Source organism: Calidris pugnax, unplaced genomic scaffold, assembly GCF_001431845.1.
Source record: "Calidris pugnax isolate Ruff unplaced genomic scaffold, ASM143184v1 scaffold37, whole genome shotgun sequence".
NCBI classification, from domain to species: Eukaryota; Metazoa; Chordata; class Aves; order Charadriiformes; family Scolopacidae; genus Calidris; species Calidris pugnax.
This window is the reverse complement of record NW_015090816.1, coordinates 1,528,223-1,540,118: the sequence shown is the minus strand read 5'-3', so window position 1 is coordinate 1,540,118 and position 11,896 is coordinate 1,528,223. Positions and strand designations below refer to the sequence as shown.

Sequence of the window (11,896 nt, the reverse complement as noted above, 5' to 3'; positions counted from 1 at the left end):
CCGGGCTTGGGCCCCCCTCAGGACGGCCACCGGGCCCTGAGGGGTGGTTGGTAGTTGGTCAGCCGGGTGTCGGTAATGCCCGTTTTCACACCCTCAGGGTGTTTATCTCCCGGGAGGAAGCGTGTAGGTAAATGTCGTTGCCGAGGGAAGGCTGCGGTGTCTTAGTCCTAATCCCTGGCTCGGGCTGCTGAGAAATCCCACAAAAAATATCAAAAAATCACCACAGGTTTCCTCGGTTTTGTGCCTTATTCGGTAGAATAAAGCCTGGCAATTTCGCTGCTTCTCCCATCCGGCCGAAGTTTGGAAGAAGGGGGTGGGTTTTGTTGGAGGCTTTGCTTGGACTCCCTTTGGCGTTGCCGAATAAAATGATAATTGGTAAGAAATGCAGTGCTTAAAACTGAAGGAAGCTTTCGTATAGAGAGAGGAGGCAGAATCTAGCACCTCGGGCTTATTTTTGCAAAATGGATGGGGTTGGATCTAAGTGACGCTTGCAAACGTAGTACAATGCAAATAAAACTTTTAGAGAAAACGGAGAGGAACCTGTCAGCCCCCTTTCTCATTTGAGCTATGGGGGAGTTTTGCTGCTGGAAGCTGCTAAGACCTTGTCGTGCCATCGTTTGCAGTTGTTCTTTGATCCTCTGGTTTTACTGGTTCAGAGATAGACTGGTCTTACCGTGCTGATCTCATTCTCAGAGTGGAAAAATAAAGAGAAAATACTTTCTGGGTTCCCTCTGAGACAGATCTGAGTCCTGTTCTGATTGCTCCAAGGAGGCATTTGAGATGTGAGAGCTTATATTTTCAGGGTAACCAGATGCATCAATAAGCGTGGAATTGCAAGATTTAAAATTATATTACTGTTGAAAAGGATGACCCCCTGCACCTTTTTTCCAGCCCTCTGCTCGTCAGTTTCCGTTGCCTCTTGTGGGTAGGTGTAAGCGGTTGTGTGGTTGGCTGGATTCATCTGCCAATCTGGGCAGCAATTAGCACCGTACAGAAAGTGAAATGAGGGAGCTGGCTGTGCGTCTCTTCTAATGCTGGTAGTGTCTGTAGCAGGGAACGGCAGGTCCGCCCAGTCAGGCAGTGTCATGCATCAAAATCAGTTAAGCTGCTTGTGAAAGTGTTCCCTGAGGCTGCACTTCCCTGGACGGCTAGGTGAGCTGGCTGAGGGTTTGTGGTTTGGGTTTTGTTTTGGTGGGGTTTCTGGTTGGTTTGTTTCTGGTTGGTTTGTTTCTGGTTAGTTTTGGTATTTCTTTTTAGATGAAAACTGTGTAATACTTTCTGTCTCCTTATTTCATGATGTGGCTAATATTCTCAGCCTTCCCCTCCACTCTTTTACTGTAGAAATATTTTAAATTTTGCTTTCTAAAAAAAAAAAAATTTACTTTTGGGGGATGACCAAACCAATACATGTGGAGGGTTACAAATGTAGAAGTGGAGGGTTTTTAGAAATATAACTGTGCTGATTATCAGCAGTAACTCCCCTGGTATCACTGCTAAAAGAGATGTTCACTTGCAGGGAACAGAAGCAGTTGTTGCTAGATGTAGAGATGGGAGTATTAGCAGTAAATAAAGAAATCATGTCTAGGCACAAAAAACAGGTGGATAAAAAATTGAAACATGTAGTAAACAAAATTTGCTCTCAGTTGCTCAGTTTTGGTCTGAACTGTATTTTAGTAGCTGTTTCTGACATCAGAAAGGTCTCTGTCCAAAAAGATGATAAAACATGAGACTTAGCAAAACTTTATTTACATCAGAGGCATGCAAATGATTTGTTTTGGATGTAAACTGTTTGATTAGCTTCACTAAGACTAAGAACAATCTGCCTGAAAAAAATTAGTCTTTTGTCTATTTTATTATTCTAAAGTCTACGTTAGTACAGCAGCTTTTATGCAGATATATAGTGGAGAATAAGTATTTTTCTTTGTAGTGTCCAAGAGTTTTATATAAGCCTTTGAGACATAGTTTAATGGCTTAATTGCAGTGTTAAAATCCTACTTCTTGAAAAAGAGACGAATTCACAGAACTCGGTGGGGTTTAGTTTTAGATGATTTTTGGGCTGTGACTCCGGCCCCTGTCTTGAGCCTGTTCTGCTCTGTGCACATCATATTATTTAGAACTTCTTTCACAGAAACCTTTTGTCCTAGGTCCCTTATTAAAAATATTGACGCTGAATCTAACTGCTCTCCTTGTAGAATTGATTTTTACAACTTCTCATAAAGAAGAGAAATTGCCCTGTGTTAGAAAAGGCAGTGTAAGATTTAATAAGTTACTATATCAAATACTATAGGTGGTTCTCAGCAGCGTGTTGTGTCTCAGTGCTTATGTTAAATATTGACTTGCTGTATAGGACTTTGGTCAGGAGAAAGGTAGCGTGGCAAAGATAATGACAACTTAAAACTGCCACCTGAAAAACTGGCTGTGCACAGAAGCAGGTAACGATCGCAGGGTGATGCTGGTAACTGATTAAACGTGGTGTTAATTCCTCTGTCTCTTTCTTGCCTCTGTGGAAGATAAAAATTAATTAAAATACCATTTAAAGAAAAGTGTGAAATAAAGATGTAAAAAAATGTTAGTGTTTTCTTGTGGCATAGTCTTTAACTACATAAGCATAAACCTTCCTGTAGTACACTCCCACTCAGTGTTGGTGGTCTCTGCAGCGCGGTGTGAGGAGGTAATTAATTAAGCTTGTACCTGGGGGTGGTGACAGTCCTTCTCTGTCTCTGGTGACAGTCCTTCTCTGTCTCTCTGTAGACTGTGAAATGACAAGAATTTGGGGTCTCATCATTGGTGCCAAATCTGGTGATTCTTTCTAATCTTGCTCTTATTTATACTTAAACATACCTTTAGCTGGAAGAAAAAAGGCTGAGAGAGTTGGGCTTGTTCAGCCTGGAGAAGAGAAGGCTCCAGGGAGACCTTAGAGCAGCCTTCCAGTACCTGAAGGAGCTACAGGAGAGCTGGGGAGGGACTCTTGATCAGGGAATGTAGTGATAGGACAGGGGGTAATGGTTTTAAACTGAAAGAGGGGAGATTTAGATTGGATACGAGAAAGAAATTCTTTGGTGTGAGGGTGGTGAGACACTGAAACCAGGTTGCCCAGAGAAGCTGTGGCTGCCCCATCCCTGGAGGGGTTCAAGGCCAGGCTGGACGGGGCTTGGAGCAACCTGGTCTGGTGGGAGGTGTCCCTGCCCAGGGCAGGGGGCTGGAATTGGATGATCTTTAAGGTCCCTTCCAACTCTAACCGTTCTGTGATTCTATAAGATTCTGTAGGCCAGGTGCCAGGAGGTCTCACCTCTGGGACCGTTCCTCCCAGGACAGAAGGCTCTTTGTGTTTTATATACACACGATTGATTGAAAATAAACATCTCTCCTTCTTGCAAAGATTCACTTTCAAATAGCACTACACCTGACTGGTTAGGTGTTTTTGGCTGGCTTCATGTCTCTTCCCTTGCTGTCGTGGACTTTCTTACAAAGGCCTAAAATCTGGTTGCTGAACTTTGTTGAAGATAGAGGAATGCCTTTGGAACTGACTAGATACATTTTGTTCCTTGGTGATGTGGCCTGTCTCATTCTTGAATACTTTGCTGTGGGGAGCTCAGCATGCAACACAGAGATTAAACACATATTAAAGAAAACTCATTTTTTCTTGAGGTAAGAGGCTTTGTAGGTGGGAGGCATCTAAGACTTTGTGGGGAATAGGAGTTTCAAGCTAATTAGGAGGTTGTTAGCAAAAAAACCCCACCAAAACCAGCCAGTCATCTAAGGTTCGTTAGGTGAAGGAATTTCTGCATTCTTTAATAGTGAGTTATTTTGAGCTGTTGATAACGTGGGTGGGGGAATAAGTTATTTTGTATCTTTGGTAAGTCTAGTTTACTGTCAGAATCTAGTTCTAGGAAGATTTTTACTGGAAGAAGTTTGAATATGTGGTGTGTCAACTTGGTTTGCTATAAACGAAGGTTTTGATGGAAGAAACATTTTGGTTTAGATATAGGATTGGGTTGATAAGTCCTGCCTTTTTATTTACTCATTTTGAAACCATTTCCTTAACTGCGATGGGCAGGAATTGCTCCTTTCTCCTTCTCTGCATATTCCGGAATGTGCATTTATTGAGTTCTCTGTGAAGAGCCTGGGGAGTAAAAGTTTGTTCAGGTTTTTAGCATTCCTATCAAATTTTTCCACTTTGTGGATGTATTGTTGTGGTGTGACTCATTTTCAGGTGTGTTTCAAAGATGTGTGGCTGTTTGGTGTGACTGAGGTCAATTTAGGCTGAACTCCAGATGGTGGTCAGAGGATTACTTCAAGAGCTAATTACTGGGATTCTTTGTGTAAGTCTGAATAGTTACATCACAAAGATTATTCTTTAATGATTCATCAGGCAATTTAGTGAGGGGAAAAAAAAAAACCCAAACCTTTTTAACTTTTCAATGAAGCGAGTTTTTCCCCTTAGCCCGTCTGGCTCACATTGAGCTGTACCCCGGCACTCGCAGGCTATTTTAAAGGCTATTCATCTCCTGACTCTGAAAATGAGATCTATGATGCCTTTGAAGTCTGGAGATCTCTTTTTCTCTGCATGTGTGGCCTACATTTCTCCTTGCATCCATCTCCTGGGTGAGGGTACTGCTGTGGTGGGAGCTGTGAACAAAGACCTCTGCCGTGGTTTATTCAGGCGTAGGCTCTGTCGGGTTGGCATGTGCTATTTTTGGAGCTCCCTGGGGGAGAAGGTGCTCAGCCTGTCTAACCTCAGCACGCAGCAGAGAGGAGTGGAGCACTGTCAGCTTTGGTGGCACTCTGCTGGCTCAGCACTCGGTGGCCATCCTGGCAGAGAGGTTTCTTCTCTTCTGCAAAGGGGTGTTAGCAGGGTCATCCAGCGGCAAGTTGGTGAGAAAACATTCATTTTACTCTGTTGGTTTGTTATTGTTTCCAGGAAACACCTTGTCCACCTTTTGGAGACTTGGGAGCCATGGCTGCTCCTGTCTTAGCTCAAGAGATTTGCCCTACGACTCATAGATAAAGGTCAGTGTCCCGGAGAACCACAGCTCTGGATCACTGTGCCAGCCTGTCCTGTCAGGTTGTATTCTCACTCTCTCACTTGGTGCCTGGTGCTGTGGCCACTACAGTTTTGGCCTTTGGTCTGTGGCAGGACAGTTTAGTGCTGAAGGGGATGAAGTTTCCTCTCAGTTATATCCCTCCCTTCTTGACTACTTGGGTATTCTCATTTTACTCTGTTGGTTTGTTATTGTTTCCAGGAAACACCTTGTCCACCTTTTGGAGACTTGGGAGCCATGGCTGCTCCTGTCTTAGCTCAAGAGATTTGCCCTACGACTCATAGATAAAGGTCAGTGTCCCGGAGAACCACAGCTCTGGATCACTGTGCCAGCCTGTCCTGTCAGGTTGTATTCTCACTCTCTCACTTGGTGCCTGGTGCTGTGGCCACTACAGTTTTGGCCTTTGGTCTGTGGCAGGACAGTTTAGTGCTGAAGGGGATGAAGTTTCCTCTCAGTTATATCCCTCCCTATTTCTTGACTACTTGGGTATCCCTTGAAGAGTGCCAGAGTGCCATTGGCTTTCTTGGCCACCTGGGCACACTGAAGAGCGTTTTCCCCCTGGTGCTGTGTACCCAGCGCTGCTGCTGGCCTCAGATCAGCCAAGCACATGGATGTTGGTGGAGGGGGAGAAAAGAGAGTGCTGGGCTCTCATGCTGGGGGTGCCGTGGAGCTCAGCAGGTAGCTGATTGATTTCTGACTTTTCCTTAACATAATTTGTTTTCTACCTGTTTTCCTTACAACAACCTGAATGCAGGGTTCGCAGTGTTGCTCGGCGGCATTAAGATACCCCGTTGGGAAGGAGAATGTTTGAAAGGCACTTTAGTCATAGGATTGCTGGGAGGACTTCTCTCTCTTCCTATCTTCTGATGTGAAGGTTAGCATGGCTGACACGGAGTACTTTGACTTTCCTGGTTCACTTACAAGTAGAGTGAGTGCTCTTTCAATGGGTTATATACATTCATTCCTCAAGGCCCAATGTGCTGGAGTTTTGAGGTACCTGCCTGCCTGTGACGGGAGGAGATACTGGTGCTGGTTAACTGGTTTGATGTGCTCTCATGGTGAGTGTGGTCAAGTGCAGGAGCTCAGGAAGACTGCCAGCTAGGCAGTCCACTGAGATATCTGTATAGAAGCCTTCTAGCTCTTGGAGCCATAGGGAGTGTTTGCAGAGTCATTTTCCCCCCGTGTCTAAAGCCAGAATAATGTACAAATTGCAACAAAAAGAGGAGTCATGATGTGCCAAAGAGACGCAAGAATTTCTACAGGTTTTCCTTTGCTTTGTCAGGGAACAGTTGGTCTTGGAAGCAGTGCCTTGGGCTTGCTGGTCAGCTGTCTGCTTTCCTGTGGTTGGGAACACACTGAAGCAGCAAAGATCATTCCCCAGCTTCTGAGCCTGCGATTTGGTCAGTGTCCTCTTCAGAAACTGGATTGCCTTGAAGTCGATCCCTTTGCCTTCATTTCCAACAGGAACTGACAATTCTGTTTTGAAACATTCAAAACTAACCCCAGCCTTCCTGCTTCAAGGAGTGGGAGTTTATTGTTTGTCTGACCCCAAATTGGCTGCCACTCAAGGTTCTGCAACACGTGATGCCTCGTTGCATCAGATGAAGGCTGGATGGGTAATTTTGATGATTCCTTCCTGGCCGAGGCAGCCTGGAACCTTCTGCCTGTTTTGTGGGAGGCCCTTAGGATTGCAGGACTGAAAGAAAACCGTAACTTCAGATTCATGTTGCATTGCACAGGCTGGGTGCTGGGTAGCTCTTGACATTTACAACAGCTCACCCTTCTCCAGTACGAGGCTGTCAGCAGTACCTGGAAAGATGGTAGGAAAGAACCTGCTCTGCCAAATGGCCAGTTTCCCCTCCTTGTGCTCAATGAGTTCAGTGTTTTCTTTGAAGGACACGGTACCTCATACAGGGTGATTTCTCTTCTTCCCTGCTAACTCATGTTTTTTCCAGGTTGCTCCCTAAGATTTCATTTCAGTCTTTTTTCTGAAACCTCACATCTCCATGGCAGAGGTCCTCTATACCACACTTGTGTGTTGAGAGACTTTTTTTGTTCCATAATTAGAGGACTGAATCTTCCAGATGTTCTTTGAAGCTACTACTGAGAGAGTGAGGCTATTGCCAGAGTCACTTGGAGGTGCATTAGGGACTCTTAGGAGCTTGTTTATGCTCTGTGTGATGAGAGAGATTCCTTGTCCTCCTTTCCCCCTCCAGGCTCGCTCGGATTATGCTGATAGTATTAGTGAAGAACACTTCCAAGTATGATGTCACTCTACAGCAAAAACCTGGAGGTTTGTTGAGATACTCATGGAGCACTGGGACTTTGCAGAGTCATCCAGGAATGAAATTGCATTTTGTGGAGCAAAATGTACAGAGATTTCCATTTGCATGAAGGACTCTCTTTTTAGACAGCTCCAAATGAGTAGCTCCAAGCAGAGCTCTGCACACACATTGTATCTGGAGTTACAGAAGAGTTGCTTTTAAGTGGCTGGTGTTCTTTAATCTATACTGTTTATATGATATTCTGGAGCACTGGGACTTTGCAGAGTCATCCAGGAATGAAATTGCATTTTGTGGAGCAAAATGTACAGAGATTGCCGTTTGCGTGAAGGACTCTGTTTTTAGACAGCTCCAAGCAGAGCTCTGCACACACATTGTATCTGGAGTTACAGAAGAGTTGCTTTTAAGTGGCTGGTGTTCTTTGATCTATATTGTTTATATGATATCCTACACTTTATCTCTTTGTAGTTCTTTCAAACTCCAGCAGCAAGTTGACAAGAGCTGGGAATTTGGGGTATATGCAAACCCATGAGCCTGCAAAGAGGTGTGGGTCTTGCCCTGCAGATATGGCCAAAAGAGGGGGAAAAAAAAATCTTGTGGAGACTATACATCACAAGCAGTTGAGTGTGAAAGTGAAGATGGATAATATATACTGAGCTGTAATTATTGGCAAGTAGCTGTGTTTTCCTGCACTTCCTGGCTAGTGGGAACCTTGAGAGTGACCTGAGTAACCTAAAAGAGATGGAGGGTTTTACTGCCTTGAGTAGCATCAGGGACACTTCCAAAAGGACAGAATATTGATAAGCAATGACTGCAGGACATGCTGTGTTGAAATTTTATCTGCCTAAGTAGCTGCTAGTCCAATTCCATTAATGTTTGCATATTTAATAAACTTTTAATGTTGAATTTTAATGAGTTGGCAGTTATCTCTGAGCACCCAGCAGCGGCAGTCACAGAGTCTAGGTGGCTCTGAAATGTGGATTTCTCACACTTAGAAGGCATATGGCCTTTCCTTGGGCGGTCAGCCCTTGACAGGCTATAGCCTGCTTTGATTCAGTTTGTGCTGATGGACATCACCAATGAATTTCTTAATTTGGATGGAGCCCTAGGGTTAAGTTTTCAGGGGAGGAATCTTTATGAAAAGCTGGCTATAAGAGAACATGACCTTGGTTAATCTTGCAACACACCATTTATCTACTTGGGATGATTCTTGCTAGTGATCTAATTATTTTGGCTGCAAGATGGGCCTCCTAGGGAATTTGTTTCTAATGTGGCATTTGCTCATTTACAATCCCAGGGCTTTTGCTTTGCCTTTTCAGCCTTTATTTTCCAAACATATATCAAACTCCTCAGAACCCGAGCAGGCTAAGAAGCACCCTGGTTGTGCTGCACAGCTGGAACCAAGTGCCTCTAATGAGGTTAAGGAAGCTAATCTATTATTGAGGGGACCTTGCCAAAGTTCAGCAGAGAAGTTCAGTGCTTTTGAGATAAACCAAAGTGTAGTAAATATATGTCAGTATGTAAAATGTAGCAGACAAGGTGAGAAGGGACTTTGGATAACAGAGTGTGATTCTCAGTTCTGGCATTGGTATGACTTTAAATAAGTCACTTCCCCATTCCCAATCTTTAGGATAAATTCCCAATATGCTACTGTCATGGAGATAGTAAAGCTGTGAAGGTCGCAGGGGTAAGAAAGAAGCCCTTACAGCCTTCTTGGAGATAAGGCAACATAGTAATTCAGTGAGTGGAGGCCTCGGGTGACCTTTTCAGCGTGCTCAGTAAAAGGTGGGGAAACATGTAATGCTGGTGTAACGTAGTTTCCTTATCTGAGAGCTGTATTTTAAATTGAAGTTCTTTTTATATCTCCAGAGTACCAGTTTCTGAGAGGAAGAGCAAAGAGACTTAACGACAAAAACTGATGGACCATTACATCTTCCAAAATGAGCCTATTCACGCTTTTCTACTGGAAACTAACATGTCTTGAAGGTGAGTAGATTTGATATATGACAGATGGGCTGCCCTAATGTCTTGGGCGTTGACCGTCAGTCTTCCCAAAGATAGATCTGTCCTCATTTCAGCTTAGTGTGCAGCTGCCTCTCTGGGCTTCCTATGCATGCTATGGAAACATTGGGAGAAATAGGTAGAAGTAGGTAATGTTTTCCACAAACCCAATTAATTGTCAGTAATTTAGAAGCTCTTGAAAAAGCTGGAGTGCTTCATGAAAGAGGTGAAGCATTGGGAAAGTGGATATTTTTTTGGTGAGTGGAGGAAACGCAGGTGTTTTATTTGCAGGATGAGAAAGTGAAGTTTGTAAGGCAAACTTTTGTTTAGTTTGGTGAATGTATTAGATTAGGTAAGGCAATTTCAAGTTCTGTTCCAGTCGTACCTCAAATGATATTATCAGCGTTCAGAGCAGCTGAAGAGGACTGCTTGCTATCAAAGATGGTAAATTAATTTCCCCAAAGTAAGAACATAGTGCTTGAATGAAATTAAATCAAAATTATATTTTGTAGAGTTTGTGGTATCTTTTATGTTATTTTTGTACTCAGCCCCTTAGGGCTGTAGGCAGTGACCGTACAATACTGTTTTAAAATCCTTTAATAACAGAAATCAAAATGGAAAATGTCACATAAACTCAACCTTGCACTCAACATTGAAATAAAACTAGGATTTCTGAGACAAATAGTTAAGGTTTAAAATATCTGGGTTTAGACTTTACTGTCACTTTAATAAATAACATATAAAAGGAAGCCATGAGCCTACGTAAGCCTAATTAATGCTTAGTAGCATTAGTTCTTATTTTAATCAAGCTAATAAATTTGCTTTTCTGGTGGTTACTTTATTGATAAATAATTTTTCTATTTTTTGGTATGAACAACCTAGCACCTATGAACACCAAGCTAATAGTGGAGTGTAAGTGGTGAAAAATAGGTCTAGGTGGCTGTCAATTGTGGTTCTGTCTGCACAGAAATTGTTCCACCATGTCCAGTGTTGGAATCTCAGGCTTCTTGCACACAAATGCTTTTCAGTGTGAGGAAAAAAGGCTTGGTAGAAATTGAGCTTACACTGAACTCGGTTTTCCCATGGCTTTTTTTGCAGATTTAAAGCTGTGTCTCATTATCCACCTGAGTTTCTTAAATATTTGCATATGTGGTGGTGCTGATGAGCCTCTAACAGAGATAGGAGGGGATACAGTGTCAGGGGGCCTTACTGCTTGAGGAGCAAAAGACTTGTAACTGGAAATGCTGTTCTCCTCCATTTGTGCTGTTTGGTATAATCTGCATGATTTTGCATAAAAGGATGGGAAAAGGAGGGAAGGATATTTTAAGTGCAGCCTCTGAATCCTGCACAAATAGCTATCTGTATAATAATCTCCAATACTAAAATGTTCTTGTGATGTCTGAATGATTGCAGAAGTCTGTAGTTATACCACAAGCTGTTCATGTGTGGATGAAGGATATTTTGAAGGTAAAGATGTTATCCGTAAAAGTTACCTTTTACTGGAAGAAGCTTGAAAACTAGGGAATTTCACTCGGAAATATTTAATCTGATGAAGTCTTTATTTTTCTGTTGATATGGATGAACAGAAATACCTCATCTTTCTTTTGCTCTCTCCTTTTTCTTCTGCTTTTGCATCTTGTGAAAAGTGCAGCTTTAATCTGTGGAGAAAGATTGCACAACAGGGAGAGTGAAAAGAAGGTATTTTGCCTCTGTGAGGCTTCTTTGTTCTCTAAGGTCAGGGAGAGCTGAGCTCCCAGTGATTTCATAAGCTCTCGTGTTACCTGTTCATTTACTGGTCAGTGAGTCTAAATGGATGGAATCTTCCTCAGTATGAGTCAGTAAGTAAATATCAGGCAGTGTTGGTATTCCTGATACTGTCTGCTCTGAGTACTTGCTTATTGTTGATGTGCTCATTTCTTAGCTCCTGTCCCAACCCCAGCAGATTTTGTCAGTGCAGGTTCTTCTCCCGGTGTGCGGTTGTAGAGAGAGACCTCCACTGGAGCCAGTAGCCTTGTTAGAGGGTGTGTTTTCAACGGTAGCTGGCAAATATTTGGAGATGTTTCCAGTAAAACAGTTGGTACTGATTCTTGGCTCCAAGCCTCCTCTTGATCAGAGATGGTTTGCCAGATGGCCTGCAAGCTGGAGCTGGTGCCTGCTCTGATCACATCCCTCCTGCCGGACAGAGGGCACCGGAGGAAGCGCATCTCTGGCCTCCCCTGGGAGCAGCGGAGCACACGGCCTCCAGAGCTGTTACAGGAGCAGGAGGTGTCTGCAGGAGGGCCCCTCACCACAAGAAGGACATTGAGGTGCTGGAGCGTGTCCAGAGGAGAGCCACCAAGCTGGGGAGGGGCCTGGAGAACAAGTCACACGAGGAGAGGCTGAGGGAACTGGGAATGTTTAGTTTGGAGAAGAGGAGGCCGAGGGGAGACCTCATTGCCCTCTACAACTCCCTGAAAGGAGGGTGTAGAGAGGCAGGTGTTGGCCTCTTCTCCCAAAGGACGAACGACAAGACCAGAGGAAATGGTCTGAAGTTGGGGCAGGGGAGATTTAGATTAGATATTAGAAAGAACT

At 43.7% G+C, this 11,896-nt stretch overlaps 1 protein-coding gene across 1 annotated transcript in view; it reads left to right on the top strand.

Moving 5' to 3' along the window:
* The first annotated feature begins 345 nt into the window (after positions 1-345).
* MAP3K13 (mitogen-activated protein kinase kinase kinase 13) overlaps positions 346-11,896 on the top strand; it is a 140,718-nt gene continuing 129,167 nt past the window's right edge. The window contains exons 1-2 of the mRNA XM_014939697.1: positions 346-375; positions 9,194-9,310. The gene's annotated coding sequence lies outside the window, so the exon portion shown is untranslated. The remainder of the gene's footprint in view (positions 376-9,193; positions 9,311-11,896) is intronic.